We start from the raw sequence: 19,982 nt of genomic DNA, 5'->3' as shown, positions 1-19,982 counted from the left end.
CTGCCTTTGGCTCAGGCCAGGATCCCAGGGTCCTGGGATGGAGCCCCACATCAGGCTCCCTGCTCAGCGAGAAGCCTGCTTCTCCCTCTCACACTCCCTCAGCTTTTGTTCCCTCTCTTGCTGTGTCTCTCTCTGTCAAATAAATAAATAAAATGTAAAAAAAAAAAAAAAAAGCAAGGACATTATTATGTGCTAGGTAATAATTGTAAAATGAAAGAGGATCCTCAAAAGACTGTGGAAAAAGCAAAGGTGAACAGGGCGGTAGCAAGTAGAGAACACTTGGGAGGTGGGGCTTGAGCTGGGGAAAGATTTGGTGAATCAGAAAGAACTGGTTACTTCCTTGTGGGGGGCGGGAGTGAACTGCCTGAACCCAAGAGCCTGCATATGAATGAATGAATGAATGAATGGAGGTGGCATCTATGAGGTAGGTTAAAGGAGCCTGCCCAGCTGGAAGGAGAGAGGCTTGGCATCAACCGACAGCATAATTGTAACAGCTAACATTGAGATGTTGAGGAGCCAGACAACCCACAATGTGATCCAAAGTGCCTATCCCCAGGTTTCTTCTACTGTTGCCTATGGGATGTAGCATGGCTGTTTCAGAGAACCCGGCAGGGCAGTGGAAGAGGTATTGACTGGCACTGAACTGAATCAAATCTACAACTGTAGAACACACAAGCTATTGTCAGCTTGCATGAAGCTTTTATTTGAAAGATAGCAGATAAACAGCAGGAAGATCCCGAGTCGAAGTGAGGAGAAGCGGGGAGATGAAGTCAGAGAAGTGTACAGATGAGAGGGCCTTATGGGGGGACAGAAGAGGGTCAATGTCGTGTTGAACTAAGGGATGGGTGGATTTGCTCTGAGTCTCGGAGTCATGTGAGATGACTCGGCAGGAGCATTTCAAAGTAACAACTGAAATGAAAAAGTAATGACTTACATCCTTGTTTTCAGAAGCCTGTGACTTCACTTAACCAAATTCATATGGTGACCCCGTACTTTGAACTTTAGTGCTGTGTTACCCCGTTAAATGCTCCAATCAGCATAAAAACATGTTTTTAGTTCCCCATAGCCATTTTTGTTTTACATTTTGTTTCCTGATTAAAAAGCGATATAAATTCATTTTCATTGGAAAACATAAAGAGAACAAAGAAAACTGAAATTAACCACAATCCATCATTCATAAACACTATTGTGCTGTTGTTTTTCCATTTAGTGTTTATTTCTATACACTGTTTTCCCTTAATGAGATTTCCTTAGAAGATGATGCTGAATTCACACGTTTTTGTCTTGCTTTTACATTTGAGATCCTATTGTGAGCATTTTCTTTGTTGTTATGTATTATCTGAAACCATTTTTAATGACCAGCTAACATTCACCATAAGATCATACCTTAATGTATTTAACCATTCTCTTGTTAATGTACAATTAGGTTGTTTCCAGTTTTTCACTAGTATAAAAAAAACAAAACTATTTCAATGCTCTTGTATTTTTCAAATATAATAGTCTTTTGGAAGACTTTGTTCATGACAGCTTTATTGAGATATAACTCATACACTATACGACTCACCTATTTCAAGTGTACAATTTGGGGTGCCTGGGTGGCTCAGTTGTTAAACGTCTGCCTTTGGCTCAGGTCAGGATCCCAGGGTCCTAGGATCAAGGCCAGCATCCGGCTTCCCGCTCTGCGGGAAGCCTGCTTCTCTCCCTCTCCCACTCCCCCTGTTTGTATTCTCTCTTTCGCTGTGTCTCTCTCTGTCAAATAAATAAATAAAATCTTTAAAATATAGCAATTCTACAGTTTTTAGTATAATCACAAATATGCACTAATTTTGTCTGCACTAAATCGGGAGATTCCATTCAGCTCTGGATTAGCACAATTGGCGTTTGGCCCAGCTCCAGATTCACAAAACTAACCAAGCCTTATTCTTATGGACCATTCCATCCTCCCATGTTTTCCTCAATAAAAACTGCACCTTTTCCAAGCAACTTATCTGCTGCCTTTGTATTTTCTCTTTACCTGCTAACTTGTACAATTAACTTTCTCTAACTGGCAATAATTTCACCAGGGACAGTTTGGAATGCAGTGGCCAGCTTGGGGAAATTTTGACATGAGTGAGGTTGTTCATTTGAGAAATGCCTTAGAACAAAAAGAAAATCTCTTGAGGAGATTGACTCGATTGCTTAAAAGACAGAAAATTCTGTTTAACCATAAAAATATCCCCTTCTTTGTTTTTGGACTTCAGGAATTAATGAGACCACACGTTTTAATTTGTGGCTTAATGAAGTTGTCAAGGAGTCAAGTTTCGTCCAAACCAACTACACATCACTCTCTTTTGTGTGTATATATCAAACATTTATTTTTTCTCTATCTAAACTTTCTTTCCCCTCCTTGCCGGGGAACATAATTAGCTTTTTACGAGAACAATTTCATATTTGACTGAAGCTGGTTACCTCATGTTTTTTCTGTTTCTTTTCTTCTCTTTTCCTTCTCTTGGGAGACTTTATAGATTAATTAATTTTAAAGAAGCATTTGGTGGTTATGTGCTCACTCGAAGAATATAGCCCAGATAAGCAGTCAAAAGTATCTAAAAGAAAGAAAAAAAAATTATTTAACTGTTTCTTCTTGTTGACACTAAAAAGTGTGTTTACACACTCGCCTGCTTAACAGCCTTGAGATAAGAAGAAAAGCCTTTAATTTTAAGATGAAAGAATAATTTTTGTCATGTTTGAGAGGCTTTAAAAATTAGTTTACCATATAAAAAATGTCAGCCCACCAGTTTGCTTTATTCAAGACCAGGGTTAAATTTCTTGTGATTCGAACTTCTTAAATTTTTTATCCTGGTTTTATGAATTAATTATTACCATTTCCACAACTTGCTTTAAGTGAAAAGTTATATTATAAAATTGTACTCAACTAAATGGAATGATAATGAATGTCTGTTCAAAAGGTTTAATTTTATGAAATTCTTACAATACTACAAATGATAGGGATTTAATGTGTTAGCTATGTTATCGTTTCCAGATTTTTAACTAACTTTAAAACCTTAGGCAAATCATTAATTTGATTAATAAATAATCTCTGGATGAACAGGTAGTTTCTAAAAGAAGAAACAGATAGGGGTGTTTGGGTGGCCCAGTGGGTTACACCTCTGACTTCAGCTCAGGTCATGATCTCAGGGTCCTGGGACTGAGCCCCTCACTGAGCTCCCTGCTCAGTGGGGAGTCTGCTTGTCCCTCTTGCTTTGCCCTTCTCCCTGTTTGTGCTCTCTCTCTCTCAAATAAATAAAATATTTTTAACCCACTGAGCCACCCAGCTGCCCCTCTAAATAAAATATTTTTTAAAAATAAAAAAAGAAAAGAAGAAACACATACAAACCGTTGGTCACTAAACATAATATTAAGTTACCTTTATTGCTTAAATTGACAATAGATTAACAAAATATGCAAATACTTTTAGATGATACACACACAATTTATTTTTGCCCCTTAATTTTTTTTTTTTAGATTTTATTTAGATTTATTTAGATTTTTTTTCGATTTTATTTATTTATTTGACAGATCACAAGTAGGCAGAGAGGCAGGCAGAGAGAGAGAGGAAGAAGCAGGCTCCCCGCCGAGCAGAGAGCCTGATGCAGGGTTTGATCCCAGGACCCTGGGATCATGACCTGAGCTGAAGGCAGAGGCTTAAACCCACTGAGCCACCCAGGTGTCCCGCCCCTTAAATTTTTTATTTTATTTTATTTTTAATTAACATCTAATGTATTATTTGTTTCTGGGGTACAGGTCTGTGAGGCCTCCTCAAATTTGTTAAAATTATATGAAATACTGAAGGAGAAAAAATAGGTAAACAGTATTTGGTTTTCAATTCCCTAGTTTTCTTTTGCGTCTGAAGAAAAGAAAAGTTGGTTACTTTGGTTAAATGTGACCATATAGATGTTTAATTACACTAGATACAATAATATTTTAAAATATAAATAGGCACAGTGATAATGCATATGATTTTCTGTTTTTATTTTTTAAGATTTTTATTTACTTATTTGACAGAGAGAGGTAGAGAGAGCACAAGTAGGCAGAGTGGTAGGCAGAAGTAGAGGGAGAAGCAGGCTTTCCACTGAGCCTAATGTGGAGCTCGATCCCAGGACCCTGGGATCATGACCCAAACGGAAGACAGCTGCTTAACCCACTAAGTCACGCAGGTGCACCATGTTTTCCTGTTTTTTTAAGGAAGTTAGAGTTTATTAAGAGGGTAAATTGACTATGATATACTTACTTTATTACTAAGTTAATTATATTTTAAAACTATAGTTAAATGCTTCAAGTCAATACCTATTTGCATATTCATATATTTGTATATGAATGTGGGAATGAGTACATATAAAGATGTATCAATAAGTCCTTTACTGCAGATTGTTATGTGAATAATATCAAAGGAGTAATATTAGAATTTCAATCTTTTTTTCTACAAAATGAGTACTTTGTTTTATGTACAGATCAGTTGAGGTCATCAAATTATTCTACTCACACTTGGCGCTCCTGACGTAGTCATAAGTCACTTTTTGAGTCCCTACTTTTGGGGTGCCTGGTTGGCTCAGTCAGTAGAACATGTGACTCTTGGTCTTAAGGTTATAAGTTCAAGCCCCATGTTGGGTTCAAAGTCTACTTCAAATAAATCTTAAAAAAAAAAAAAGAGTCCTTACTTCTAAAAAAAGGAAAATTTAAAATAAATAAAATAAAAAATAGCAATTATTTATGGCTTTGTTTTCACTACTTTGCTGCAAATTGTTAGCCTTCAGATATTTATTAATCTGTCTCTTTTAATCATTCTTGATGTTGCCTTTTCTAAATTCAAGCCTCAAATTCTGAATAATAAAACTGCTAAGATGCCTTTTATGATGAACTCTCTTTCAGGTTCCTAAATAACTACTAGGTAAGAGAAAGAGTTACTCCATCCCACTATAAAAGAAAGGAAAATAGGAATAAACAGGTTTGTCTAAAATTCTCCAAATTATACTTAATTCAAAACCTGTATAAGAGTTCTTTCTTTTTTTTTTCTTTTCTTTCTTTCTTTCTTTCTTTTTTTTTTTTTGTCAAATTTAGGATGAAAAAGAAAAACCTGATACTAAAAAGAGAGTTTATCTTCTTGGGCAAATTATATTTAAGTAAAATATCTTTCTTAAATACAAATATGTGTAATTGTGTACTTTCTAGGATCGTATAGTTTTCAAGTTTTTATTATAAAGACTGTTATAATAACTATCAAAATGTGTTTTCCAGGATTCTAGATTCACAATTTGTATTTCCCTTTTTGTTGATGCAAAGTCTGAATAAACACTAGCAGTATTAATTTAAATACCTGGTAATCTTTAGAGACCTATTGCTTATTTCAGTCTTTCACTGAGTAACCAAAACATAACTGCCTTGTCTGAAAATGTGACAGCAACAGCAAAATGTGTACAAATTTCAATTGATTTTGTTTTAAGGTCTCCACTAAACATAATGGTTCCCATGCTATACAAATTCTTCTTTTTTTTTTTTTAAAGATTTAATTTATTTATTTGACAGAGAGAAATCACAAGTAAGCAGAGAGGCAGGCAGAGAGAGAGGAGGAAGCAGGCTCCCTGCTGAGCAGAAAGCCCGATGTGGGGCTCGAACCCAGGACCTGGGATCATGACCTGAGCCGAAGGCAGCGGCTTAACCCACCGAGCCACCCAGGCGCCCCCAAATTCTTCTTTTTATTTATTTTTTTGCCCAGACTCTTCTATTGATAGAAAATGTTCATCACTTTTCAGCTAGTCACCACCTAATTTTTAATACAAAATTGTGCTGCCCTTTCCATATCATGCAACACTAACAGAGCCACTGTCCTTCTTTCCATGGAAAAAGAGAACCCTGTGATGACTTAACCCCTACCACAGAACTTTCCTGGTCCCTTGCAGACCTTGTAGAGACTTCCTTGCATATCCCTGACATAATTTTGTAATTGTTTACACTTAAACTAAAAATTGCCAAACAGGCAAGGCTATCACAGACTTGAATTGACCCTGGAAATTCAAGCTTCTCCCAGAAATGAAATAAGTTCAGTGGCCATATTTGTTGCTCTTTCCCAAGCCATAAAATATTTGAACTGATAGTGGACATTGTTTGGGTTAGCCTATAATTTCAAAATGCCTTAGAAACAAAGAGATCTCCTGACCACTATAGGAACCCTTATAAATCGGATTGTGAAAGAAACTTGAGATGTTTAGGTAGCGCCTAAAGAGATAGCCACAACAAAAGGGAGAATTTAACAAAATCCTGCCTGGCATTACCCACAATAGCTGAGAGAAAGTAGCCATGGTATAAAGCCAGGATTGTGGGGTAATTTTAAGAATTGTGAATGTTTCTAATGTATATCCTATTTGTCAAATATTTATAGCTCATTCTTTCATTTCCTTTTGGACTTTGCTCAAATATAACCTCATGAGTGAAGTCTTTCGTGATTACCTTATATGAAATAAATGAGAACCTTCTCCTTCCCCATCCTGCTTCATATTACCTTATAGTAGTTTGTCTATTACTTGTTTTTTTTTGCAGTAGAATTATTATTATTATTATTTTCAGTGCCTAGAGATGTCTAGTACATAATTGGCACCAAATAAGTGTTTGTTAAATACATAAAATATACCTTCCCGACCCTATTGCATTTAGCATCTTTCATTTAGTCATTCAACAAATGGTACCTCTTCTCTTTTAGGCACTATGCTGCAATCTGATGATGCACAGTGAGGTTACAGTCTAGTCAGAGGCAAATGATAAGTAAATTGGCCATTAAAGCACAGGATAATGAAGGTTGTGAAAGGTGGAAGTCCTGGACACTTGGGACACGTGGGACCCTATAGCAGACTCATGTGATCCAGTTTCAAGGGAATCAGGGAAGACTTCTTGGAGGAAGTACTGTTCTAACAAAGACACAAAAGACAAGGAGTTAATTCGGGTGGGAAATGAGGAGAGTCAAGAGTGTTTCATTCTTGGAAAAGGGTGAATAGTGAGAGTATTTGCCAGACCGAAGACTCACCCTCCCCAAAGGCTCTGATCTGTTTTGTGTATTCAAGTCTTTGCGTGTGTTGTTCCCTCTGCTGGGAACAGTTGGAATGCCACCTATTTACCACACAGTCACTTCTAAATCCTGAAAAACCGTTGGCTGCGTTGCTTCTCTTGCCTCACAAAAGCCAAAATAATCACTTTCTTCTTTGTCCCATCCCTATAATCAGTGAGTGTTTTTCTCTGTTCCAGCCCTTGGCCATGTTAGATGGAATTCCTTAGAGAACAGAAAATATGTCTCAGTGTACTTTGTATCATTCAGCAGTAGGCACAGTAAAGGGTCTGGCAGAGAGTAACGTACTCACTAAATATTTGTTGAATGAATGAATGAGTGAATAATTAGTTCTGTTTCTGAATGTCATTTCCTGATTCTGTTACTTTGAGGAGTAATGACTGGAAAATCCAATGACCATCCTACATCAGAAAAGGAATGACTGCAGAGTGAAAATTAATATAGACAAAGATCTATTGGTATATCTATTCTGCCTATCTATCCATTCATCCATCCATCTATCCATGTTCTAGCTGTTGCTTAACTAGTAAAAGAGGTGAAGAACCACAAACACGTCTTATTCCATAAACTTGTTAATATATGTCTTCCATCAGTTCTGTGAAAACATCTGTGTTCTGTGAGACGGGGCTTACATTCAGGATATTTATTAGGGACCACCTTTTTAAAAAAAAGATTATTTATTTGGGAGAGAGAGCAGAGAGCGAGCAGGCGTGGGCAAGAGTGGGGGGTAGGAGCAGAGGGGTGAGGGAAGCAGGCTTCTGGCTGAGCAGGGAGCCTGAGGCAGGGCTCCATCCCAGGACTCTGAGATCATTACCTGAGCCGAAGACAACCACTTAAGTACCTGAGCCAGCCAGGTGCCCCAGGGACCACTTTTCTGTTAGATGTGAGGATGCAGGATTGGAGAGAGAACTGTGATGTAGACTCCCCAAAGCCTCAGGAAATGCCACAGGGAGTCCTTGAGCACATATGAGCTCAATTGGAGTTCTCCCACAGGGACCTGAAATATACCAAGTATGCTGTCAGTTTATCAATAGTTGGATGGAAGGGTCTGTGCTTGGACGTGGCAAAAGTTTAGGAAAACCCTGATAGGAGTGACAGCTGGTCACCAAATTATGAGCAGCCTGGGCAGCAAGTCCTTCCCTGAAGACCTCTGTGTCCACTGCAGTATTATTCCTTAAATACCCAATCACAATTTCAAATGATGTAGATTATATTCAAATTTCCCTAACAAGAATGTGTCTATTTAAAAAGATGTGGAAAGTAACAAAGATGTATGATGGAAATCAGTATGTTGGAAAGATACTGTATGGCTTCTCATTTTTCTCAAGACATTATTGGAATTTGAAGTATTGCCATGTAACTTGCTTTCTTAAAGTTTGGTGGGCAATGCTTTTATCCCCGAATTTTGGTTTATTTTGTCCCAAAAGACATCTAACATTTTCCATGGTAGATTGCAGATCACTCTCTCCTTTGAGGTATTGTGAATTTCACATTTTCCATCCCTTTTCCATGACATCAGGAGCCAAGTATCCAAACAAATTTCACTTAAACTGATTCATATGGTGACGTGTACTTTGAAGTTTAGTGTTAATCTTTCGTATTATAAAATAATTCTTCAAACCTATTTTAAAGCAATGAAACCAACTGATCTCTTGAAACATTTTCAATATAACAGGTATTATTAAAGAATTTTAACATTATAAGAATTACCTCTTAGTGGAGGAAAAAAACCCCAACAACCTACTTTCCCTCTGACTATAAGAACGTTTTCTTTTGTGCTCTGTTTTTCTATCTGTGTCATCCTAGACCATTCTATTCCACTGTTGCTCTTTCTTCCTGGTTGCATTTCTTACTGGTTCTAACCAGTGCTTCACATTTTTTCTTTCTTAGCAGCTTTCTTTCATGGTTTATATGGATATTGCTATCAACAGGATCTAGAGGTCATCATTAACACAGTAAGGGTCAATTCTGCATTAAAAAGCACTAGACTCTTACAGACAACTGAAAAACTATCTGCCAGAGCCTTAAGCTTCAAGACTCCTGAGACTCGGCTGTGTTCCCCTTATGTACTTACATCTCAACTGTCACTCAAGATCATATTTTTTTGGGACACCTGCATGCCTCAGTCCGTAAGTGTCTGCCTTCGGCTCAGGTCATGACCCCAGGGTTCCGGAATCGAGTCCTACATCGGGCTCTCTGCTCAGCAGGGAGCTACCTTCTCCCTCTCCCTGCTGTTCCCCCTGCTTGTGTGCTCTCTCTGACCAAAAAAAAAAAAAAAAAAATCTTAAAAAAAGATTGTACTCTTTTTCTCTGTTTTTACTGCACTGTAGCAGAATGGTGTGTTCAGGTCAGTTGGGCTCAGTTCATTAGATGCTATTGGAGCACTGTTTGTCACAGAAGATAAACAGTGACTAGAAGAATAAAGAAAATCCCTCCAGGATCCTGTTATCTGATGAGGGTAGACATTTACACAAACAGATCATTTCAGTACAAAATTAAATGCTAACAGAGGGGTATATTCGGTGGGCAGTGGAAGGACAAACAAAAGGCATTTGGCTCAATCTAGAGGCTTTAGAAAGGTTTCTGGGGATGATGACAGATAATTTGAGTCAGAGTCATTTGGTTGCATAGTACTAGAGTACCATGAGGGGTGCACAGAAAGGACTGGAAAGGTGGCCTTTGGGGTAATGCCTGCTATGCCAAGGAGCATCTGCTGTCTTCTATAGGCCATGGGGAGCCATGAAGAGTTAAGCAGAGAAGTGCCTTGTGTTTTGGAAATGTCATTCTCACTGGCACATGAAGGATGGCTTGTGGTTCTCAATGGGCCCGGACTAGCAGTGGTTCTCAATGGGCCCGGACTAGCAGATTCAACATTATCTGGGGACTTGTTAGAAATGCACACCCTCAGGCCCCACCCCAGACCGACTGAATCAGAAACCAGGACTGGGGCCCACCTGTCCATGTCTTAACAAGCTCCCCGGGTGATTTTGATACTGGCCAAAGTTTGAGAACCACTCCTCTAAATCAGCAGGGAACACTTGACAAAGTCTCAGATTAGGGTACAGTAAGTGAGGAACTCTGCTCAGGTGCAAAATTTAAGGGGTTGCCAAAATCTCAGGGTCCCGATCTTAGGGTCATGAGCTCAGGGTCCTGATGTCAGGGTTGTAAGATCAAGCCCTGCATGGGGCCTCTGTGCTCAGTGGGGAGCCTGCTTGAGATTTTCCTCCTCCCTTTGCCCCCCACCTCAAATAAATACTTAAAAAAATCCTCAGTAATCAAGATATTTAATGCAATATTTTAAAAATCAAAATTAATGCCGGGGCACCTGGGTGGCTCAGTGGTTAAGCCTCTGCCTTCAGCTCAGGTCATGATCTCAGGGTCCTGGGATCGAGTTCCACATCGGGCTCTCTGCTCAGCAGGGAGCCTGCTTCCTCCTCTCTCTCTCTCTGCTTGCCTGTCTGCCCACTTGTGATCTCTCTCTGTCAGATAAAAAAAAAAAAAAAAAAAAAAAAAAATTAATGCCAAAAATTCACAATGCTGTTTGTTCTAGGATGCTGTGTTATTGTGCAACGGGAACAGTTGTTTCCAATCAGCGTGGGGTTCCCAGGGCCCACATAGCTGTCACATTCCCCATCAGGCAGATTGGGTAACATGGGGTTCAGGGTGAGCTTCATGGGTATGAGAACTGCGCAGCTGAACAGGACCCCACACTTAGAAAGGCTCCACACTTAGTTTAACATTCTTCTGTCACTGTTTTGAAATTCCTCATCAGTTTTGAAGAAGGAGCTCTGTATTTTCATTTTGTCCTGGGCCCTGTAAAGATTCTTCTCTAATGGTTTCTGGATGTCTTTTTGTTTGTTTTCCCCCCCTTTAAATTTTACATCAGCATAGAGTGAATTTAGTCTTTTTGTAGTTATTATTGCAAAACCTTTCGTTAACTTTTTATACTTGGCTCAAACTATGAGAGGACATTCTGATAAGTGTACATTGGGCACACATTTTTCCCCTTGGCCCTGTAGTGGTTTGAAGACATTGTTTGCCAGGACTAAGGGTTGATACTGACATCTAGTGGGTAGAGGCCGGGGGGTGAGGCTCAACATCTTCCAATGCCAATGCAGTTCCACAACAAGGAATGATCCATCCAATCCCAAATGTCACTAGGCTGAAGTTAAGAAACTCTGCTTCGCAGGGACAAGTAAGGAGGTTTTAGCAGTGTCTTGAATTGGGGCAGTGACCACAAATGTGCAACTATCTAGAATCTGATGATTAATCACCTGGGAGGGAGTAGAGTTTGAGGGCAAGAATGACCCCCCCAGTGTTCTTGCTTACTTAGGGCATGAGCTGGCAGACAGAATTCAGAAGAGGAGCTAGTTAGGTAGAAGTGAGGCAAACAGAGAGAGGAGTTTGTGGCAGGACATTAGACGGTGCTGTTTGAAGGCCAGCACCTGAAGCTCTGAAGAGATGTTCTAGACCTGTCAGCGGTACCCACTGTGGTCCTGTTTTACCCAAACCTCTGAGATAATTCCATCCCTCTCACTTCAGAGAATGGCCACCACAACCAAACCAGGGGACAAGGAAGACGCTTTTTGACTTTGTAAGTCTCATGTGATTTCCCTGAAACTCATGGCAGAGAAAGAGTCTTGTGCATTTCAAATATGGAAGCCCTCACAAGCTCAGGGCACAGAGTACATTATCATGCGACAGCAGTTTGGAGTAGCAGCCTGGGATAACAGGCAAGTCCAAGTCCTTTTTCTCTGAGATGAAATAAAGATGCCACAAGTGGGGAGGAGGAAGGACAAGGGCGGAGATGACTGGAATAACAGTATGGGGGGGGCGGGTACCCAATAGACAGGAGCTCTCAGCACTACCCTGGCTCCGCCTAACCAGGAACCAAGTTGCTGCCTTTCCTGATGGTACCAAGGTGCTGTGTCTGGGGAGAACCACCCCAAATCAGCAGCCAGCACACCCCCGACTCCAGCAATGACATCTACCTCTGGGCAGCCTTCTTACCAATAGCTCAGAGCCCTTGCAGGTCCCAGCATATAAGAAAAACTCTATCATCTGTTCTTGGGTAGAGCTGGAGGGATCCACCGTCCATCACAGAGGATGCCAAAGTGATCTCCAAGTGCTCCAGTCGTGTTTCATAGGCAAGTTTCTCCAGAACTGTTTTGGGACAAACTTTCCATCATCTTCAATTTTCACATCATCAGATTCACCCTAAATACTTCAACCGTCTTTATTGTCGTCAATAAAAGGTAAGGATTTATCTTTGTTGTTTATTTAAGCTCATGGCATACATTTTGTAGCTACAAGATAATCTTCTAGTTCTGTGTTTTATTTATTTATTTATTTTTTTTTTTTAGATTTTATTTAGTTATTAGACAGAGATCACAAGTAGGCAGAGATGGGGAGAAGGGGAAGCAGGCTCCCCATTGAGCAGAGAGCCCCACCAGGGACTCGATCCCAGGACCCTGAGATCATGACCTGAGCCGAAGGCAGAGGCTTTAACCCACTGAGCCACCCAGGCGCCCCTAGTTCCTGTGTTTTTAAAACATTTATCTGTTTGTTTCCTTTTTGGCTCTGTACCCCTGGATGCCTTTGAAGGAAGAGATGTTGTTTTGCTCAATATCACATTCCCTAGACCATGGCACAGTGCCCAGGATGTAGTAGAGGTCTGTAGTGGATGGGGTGGTGTGTTTCCCGGTTCCCCTTTCAGGACCAAGGCCCTCATTCCCCTAGATGTGGCTAGTGTAAGCTGATTTGGCTCACTGATCAAATAACTGGTTGATGCAGAAGGACAGAGTTCTTTGCCAAGCCAACTCCAGAGCTCCCAGTAGGATCGACTAAATCCACTGTGGCACAATCAACCCAGTTCAATCCTTTCTCACCACTTCTGCTTCCCTCAAGCCTTCTTGGGGAGTGTTCTCAAGAGCACTCCCCAGAAACCCTCTCTTTTGTAAACCTCTGTCTAGAATCTGTTTCCTGGAAAACAGCTTAAGACAACATTTAATATATATTTGTTGAATACACAGATGAATGGGCCCTTCCACTGTAAACTGTGAGGTTCCTCATCCTGAGCAGAGATTATTGTGAAAAACCTCTGACCCTTATTTGTATATTTAACATTTTACTTAGTCATCTCCGGCCCTAAAAGTCAGAGACCACACTGAAATCATTCACCCAGCCTCAGGGGCGTGCTTGACTTCTATGTGATGATAATATCAATACCTACTTGCTTCAGTTATATTGTCATTTGACCAGCAGATGGCAGAGGTGACACTTGGAAAGGCACTCTTTCTGGACGTAGGTCACATACTCCAGGAAGTAACATCAAACCTAAATTACCCATTTAATACCATCAATTCCCAAGACTTCGTAATTATGGCATTGTTTCATTTTGTAGGAAAGTGTCACGGACACAATTGGCCTCATTTGCATATAAAAAGGAGCGTTCGGGATATAAGGGAAAGAGCCCTGGACTGAGCAAGCACCAGAACCACTGCACACTGGCCGTTTGCTCTATTCGAACTGTTTCTTCATCAGTACAATGAGAACCGTGCCTCACAGATCTCTTGTGAGGAATACATGAAAGATACTGGGGGCTGGTTGAAGGGACCGCATATGTTCCTCCCTAGCCCAGGAGCGCTCTGGGTGTGCGGGCCCCGGGATGAGGAGTGGGGGGAGGGACTTTCCTTGCCTCCCGGACCGAGGGGTTGGTGGGGTTGGTGGGGGTTGGTGGGTGGCTCTTGAAGGAGGCCTTGGCTCCTGACACACGCACTCCAGTCCGGGGCAGCCTCCTGGGCACCGCAGAGCAGCTACTCCTCCGCTTGTGCGCGCCTCTGAAGTTTCTTCCCTCCCTGGACGCCGCGATGCGGACAGGCTGGTGTACTTCTTCCAAGAATCCCCAACTTCTGCCCTTGCGGATGTGTGCGTCGTGAGACCAGGAAAGGAGCGCGGAGTTTGACCGACCTGTTCACAGCTCTGGGATGGTCGCCTCACTGCCTGGTTTCACCCATTCCCGCACCGGCGGTCGCCTTTGGGAAGCGGCCAGGGCCAGCCAAGGCTTGGGATCACATGCCACCGAAAGGCGGGGATCAAAGATGCCGACGCGGTCCGAGACGCCTCCGGACTCCTGGAGTCCATCGCTTGGGGGCAAGGAGGTACCACCTAGAGGAAGCCCCTGCCCAGAGCGGAGGAGCTTCTGCAGTCATGTGACCACGAACCTAACCACTTCCGCGCTCCCACCTGGGCCACGTGGTCCTTCTCCCGTTCAAATCTGGGTCAAAGAGTGGCCTGGGCGAGGGACCCAGTGACCCACCCTGAAACAAGTCTGTGGCCTAAGTTCCGAAGATCTAGCCGTGCCAAAGGAACACCAATATCTTTGAAACTTTATTGTGTTCGTATCGTGTGTTCTCTGGAACAGTTTGCCATGGTAATAAAACAACTAGCAAAACAGCCTGCACTTGTATTTGTTTTTTATTTCAAAATTACCTGTGCCATGTTTCCCTTCTCCTCAAAAAAATATTTTGGAGAAAAAAACCCAAAACTCAAAATCCCTGGCAGCATAGGTTTCCTTTCACCAGCCCTGAGGCTGCCTGAGCTAAGGGGGTGGGAACCAGTCAGCCAGTACTGGTGCCTGGATGGCTTGGACACTGAGGTCAGTAGGGGTGTGCTCTCCCTTTTGAGGTGTCTGCTCTCTCCTTTTTCAGTTAGGGAATGTATTAATTTCTTACTCCTGCTGTAACAGATACCACAGATTTAGCTTAAAATGCACATTTATTATACTGTAGCTCTGGAGCTCAGAAGGTGCAAATGTGTCTTACCTGGTTAGAAATCAAGGTGTCAACTGGGCTGTGTTCCTTGTCTTTGCCGTTTTTTAGAGTCTGCCTGCATTTTTTGGCTGGCAGCCCCTCCTTCCATCTTTAGAGCACACCTCTAATTCCTGCTTCTGTTAACCACATCTCCTTTTCCGATGCTGGTCCTCCTGCCTCTTATAAGGACCCCTGTGATGGACCACGCAGGTAACCCAGGATAATCTCACCTCAAAATCCTTAATCACATCTGCAAAACCCCTTTTGCCATGTAAGGTAACATATTCACTGGTCCCTGTATTCCCACACGGTCATCTTTGGAAGCACAAGCAGGGGGAGTGGGAGAGGGAGAAGCAGGCTTCCTGCTGAACAGGGAGCCCGATGCAGGGTTCAATCCCAGAACCAGGCTCAATCCCAGGACCCTGGGGATCCTGGCCTGAGCTGAAGGCAGATGCTTAATGACTGAGCCACCCAGGCGCCCCTCTACAGCTATTTTTTTTTTTCTAAAGATTTTATTTATTTATCCGACAGAGAGAGATCACAAGCAGGCAGAGAGGCAGGCAGAGAGAGGAGGAAGCAGGCGCCCTGCTGAGCAAAGAGCCCGATGCAGGGCTCGATCCCAGGACCCTGAGATCATGACCTGAGCCGAAGGCAGCGGCTTAACCCACTGAGCCACCCAGGCGCCCCACTACAGCTATTTTTTAAAAGATGAGAAAATTGAGGCTCAGAGAGGTTAAATAGTTTACTCATCAGTGGTAAAGCTTCACACTTGGGTCTCTTCAAATTAATCTTTTCCCTTAATCTCTAGTTTTCTCATTTGTGAAATGGAGACAGTAACTAGCCATAGGTTTGTGTGAGAATTAACTAAGCTGACACGAGTTAAGGGCTGGGGAGATGGTATGGCTCCTGCTGAGTGCCCCAGGAGTGACAGCTGTTATTGTTACTGTCTGTCAGACCTCACCTGCCCCAGTCCCTCCCAGCTCAAGGGCTTCCTTCTCTCTCCAACAGGCACAACCTCACCCAATTCTTTCTTTCTTTCTTTCTTTCTTTCTTTCTTTCTTTCTTTCTATCTATCTATCTATCTATCTATCTATCTATCTATTTGACAGACAGAGATCACAAGCAGGCAGAGAGGCAGGCAGAGAGAGAGGAGGAAGCAGGCGCCCTGCTGAGCAAAGAGCCCGATGCAGGGCTCGATCCCAGGACCCTGAGATCATGACCCGAGCCGAAGGCAGCGGCCCAACCCACTGAGCCACCCAGGCGCCCCCAACCTCACCCAATTCTAAGCCAATTCTGACCAAGGTAGGTAGAAGCCCTGACAGAGTAGCTCCAGGCCAGCAGAGCTCTGTGAGCTCTAAATTAGAATGCTGCCACAGAGCTGGTACCATGAAATACTAAGGCAGAGCATTCAGTTGAAGAAGTACTATTTTTTGTGTAATATTTTGTGTATTATTTTAAAATTAAGTTGAATGGTCCTATTTTGTCACCTTTCTCCAGAAGTGCCCATAGAAGTGAATTGAGTTTTGTCTGAAAGGGGCAAGGGTATTGACTATGTTAACTCATACCCCAAAATGTCCACCACAGCTATTCCACTCGCTCTCCACTCAGTGCTGCCAGAACCCCAAGACCACCATGAGTGTCTTCATTCCAACCACAATCCTAGAAACCATCTCTTGCCTTTCATTTATTGCCGGCATTTAATTAGTTACTGAGTTCTGTGGACCAGGCCTCTTAATCATCTTTTCAAACTACTTAGGTACCTTTCATGTCTAGAGCCCACCAGTACAGCAGTTGAAGACGAGTATTTGGGTTATTAAACTTTGTATCTCCAAAAATTGACCCCAAACTGGCCAGACGGCTCATGTCTTCAAGGTACAAACAAGTTCTCCTGGGCTTCTCAGCACAGACATAGAAAATGAGAATGTGGACTAGCCCAAGGATGAATGGAGAGATGGTATGTGTAGTGGTCCCTAGCTGTGGCCTGGCTGATTTGAAGGCTGAGGGATCATGATGTTGGTGTATCATTGACCATTTTGTAACACCACCAGTCTGCTAAGCATACCATTTGGAAAGTTCATATCTAGTTCATTTCTTTTGTGGCTGGGCCATGCTGGGATTTAAGATAAACTGTTACCTGGCTGTTGGAGTGAGTTTTGGGTTCCTTGCCTGTCTACTGAGAAGCAGTCTTTACTTCCATTGGGCTACTGCTTTATGAGCCTAGATTCCTGATCTGGAGCCCTGCCTATCATTCACTTGGCACACTGTTCACCCCAGTGGCCAGGCCCTCTTCCCTATATATGCAGGTGCTTGCTGAGAGCGAGCTGTGAGTGGGGAGCCCAGAATGAGGTTGCTCATGCCCATTTGGTATTACTGTCACTGGAATTCTTCTGTCCCTAATATCATCTATATGCATTAAACCCAAATCACCAATATTGGATTAGCTAGCAACCCTCATGCATGTGTCTTGCTTATACCTCAGGGAAAAAGAAAGGTATCATGGCAGCTCCTAGAAAGCAACAGTGTAGATATTAGAAAAAGAATAATCCATTCAGAAGCCTAAAGCTTGAAATTGGGATAATATTAATAAATATGGGTATCAAAAACTCAACACAATCTCTCCTATTCCAATAAATTAGAACGATGTTTTATAAACTCTTTTCTCCCCTTGCAGTATCCAGTATAGTAGAGACCTACTCTGTACAGTTTATATCAAGTTTTCCATCTCTTCCTGTCCCAGGTTTGTTCAGGTGTCCCAAAGAAATGATAGTAGGCATTTGCTAGTCCCTTTCATGAGGAGGGCTAAGAATTGGGACTGTCATCCGACTGGGTGATGCAAAACTTCCTCATTTGTCCTCCTAGATAAAGTCCATATGTGGGCTCCCAAATGATGTCTGGTTTTGGGTGTCAGAATAATGTGGGGGAAATGAGATTGTTTTTTAAAACAAGAATGAAAAACATTTGTTTTCAGAAGCATTTTAATCAAGGATGGTGCTACGAATTTAAAATTTTTATGTTTTTCCATCTGTGCCCTACACAACTGTTGCCTTTCTTTAAAATGACAGTTATGGGATACCTGGGTGGCTCAGTCAGTTAAGCGGCTGACTCTTGATTCAGCTCAGGTTATAACCTCACGTTTATGAGATGGAGCCCCATGTCAGGCCCCACACTGAGAGCAGAGTCTGCTTGTCCCTCTCCCTCCCCTTCTGCTCCACTCTCTCTGCCCACTTCTTGGCTCACATGCACACAAGTGCTCTATCCCTCCCTCTCTGTCTCAAATAAAATAAAATAAAATAAAATAAAATAAAATAAAATGACAGTAACATAATTCAAATAGTAAAAAATGTTAACTTTTTGGTGATTACAAAAACAGGCCCTAAAAGAAAGGTTTATTAACCCAGAGTTACATTAAAGACAGTTGAAGAAGAAAAAATGTTCACTCAATCTGAATAGCCTGATAAACTACTTTTCCAAACACATTCTCTTCCAACCCTTATTCATCGTGCCTGTATTTTTATGAAATTGTAAACATAATGTATATGTAATTCTCTGCTCCAATATTTTCGGGTCATATTATTTTATAAATATTTTTCCTTATTACCTAATTTTTGAATAACTTAAATTTTCTTTAAAGATTTGATTTTTTGGTGTAAAAAGTATAAGCAGCAATGATGCTGAATTTTAAAAACACAACATTGAAAACAATCCCATTTACAATTGCACCAAAAATAATAAAATAGTAGGAATAAACTTAACTAAGGAAAGACCTATACTCCAAAAATATAAAACACTGATGAAAGAAATTGAAGAGGACACAAATAAATAAGTATTCTATGCTCATGGATTGGGAGAACCAAAATTATTAAAATGTCCATACTGGGGCGCCTGGGTGGCTCAATGGGTTAAAGCCTCTGCCTTCTGTCAAATAAATAAATAAATAAATAAATAATCTTTAAAAAAAATAAATAAAATGTCCATACTACTCAAAGCAATCTACAGATTTAATGCAATCCCTATCAAAATACCAACATTTTTCACAGAGCTAGGATAATATTGAACAAAACACACATAAACACAATACTGAGAAATTTTCATAATCTTCTATTTGAATATTATGTTTCATAGGCTATTAACAAGTTATTCTAACATACTTTTGGATAGGAGGTTAAGAAGCTGAAACTTCTTTATAACCGTTTACTGTACTTTTCTCTACGAATGCTATATTTCACAGGAAAAAACATGCTATTATTCAGACAATGCAGAAATACCAGGGAAAATGAAGGCCTCCTATAATTCCACTCCTGAAAACACCACTGAGTACAATTTGGTGAATATTCATCCTGGCTGAACTCCTTATTCAAAGGAGGAAATAATTCCGTAGTTTGCTGCCACATAGTGGTAAAGTAAGCATCACTGCCCAGGAACACTGTAAAGAACTTGTGAGCCACTGCCCTAACCCAACAAATATTTGCTGAGCTACTTCTGCTCAGCACTGCGCTAGGCACTAGGGAATCTAAAGATGGTCCCTGTCTTGGAAGGACTTGGAGGAAGACTGACAAGCATACAAATAACTGACAAAATGGTAATGTTATAACTGAGACAAAAATCTAACTATGGCAGAACAAGGGATTTCTTGCCAGGTTTCAGCGAGGAGGTGACGTTTGAGAAGGGTCTTCAAGTGTGCTGAAATTTCTCAGGTGGGAATATGAAAGACCCTCCCAGCATAGAGCAGAAGATAGCACATCAAAGGGCAGTGCTTTCAGGGACTATTAAGAAGGTCACTCAAGCTGGAGCCATGTGTATGGGGAAGGAAGACAGGAGTGTCACATAGAAGACAAGCCCCTAGCTCTTAAGTAGGGAAGGGATCAGACTGGCTTAGGAAGAGAAAGTTTCAAGAACATCTGAAATTTCCTTCCTCACAATAAAACTAGTTTTATGTTTAAATTCTGTGGCATCTTATGTGAAAATGTATGTCATTGAAGGCAAATAACTTTGTAAGAAAACATGAGCATTAACGTCTCCTTTAAGATATACTGTGGAAATCACATTCAAACCACTACTAAATCAACCATTCTGTAGTTGTG

General features: G+C 41.4%; 1 long non-coding RNA gene across 1 annotated transcript; it reads right to left on the bottom strand.

Moving 5' to 3' along the window:
• Positions 1-2,454: 2,454 nt before the first annotated feature.
• Positions 2,455-15,217, bottom strand: LOC125108193 (uncharacterized). Its single transcript, XR_007129837.1, has 3 exons — positions 14,914-15,217; positions 7,905-8,087; positions 2,455-2,582 (listed from the first exon to the last, which is right to left on the bottom strand). It is a non-coding gene; the product is annotated as an uncharacterized LOC125108193 (long non-coding RNA).
• Between the last annotated feature and the right edge of the window lie 4,765 nt (positions 15,218-19,982).

The sequence above is a fragment of the Lutra lutra genome, chromosome 9 (genome assembly GCF_902655055.1).
Source record: "Lutra lutra chromosome 9, mLutLut1.2, whole genome shotgun sequence".
NCBI classification, from domain to species: Eukaryota; Metazoa; Chordata; class Mammalia; order Carnivora; family Mustelidae; genus Lutra; species Lutra lutra.
This window is presented reverse-complemented; position numbering and strand designations above follow the sequence as displayed.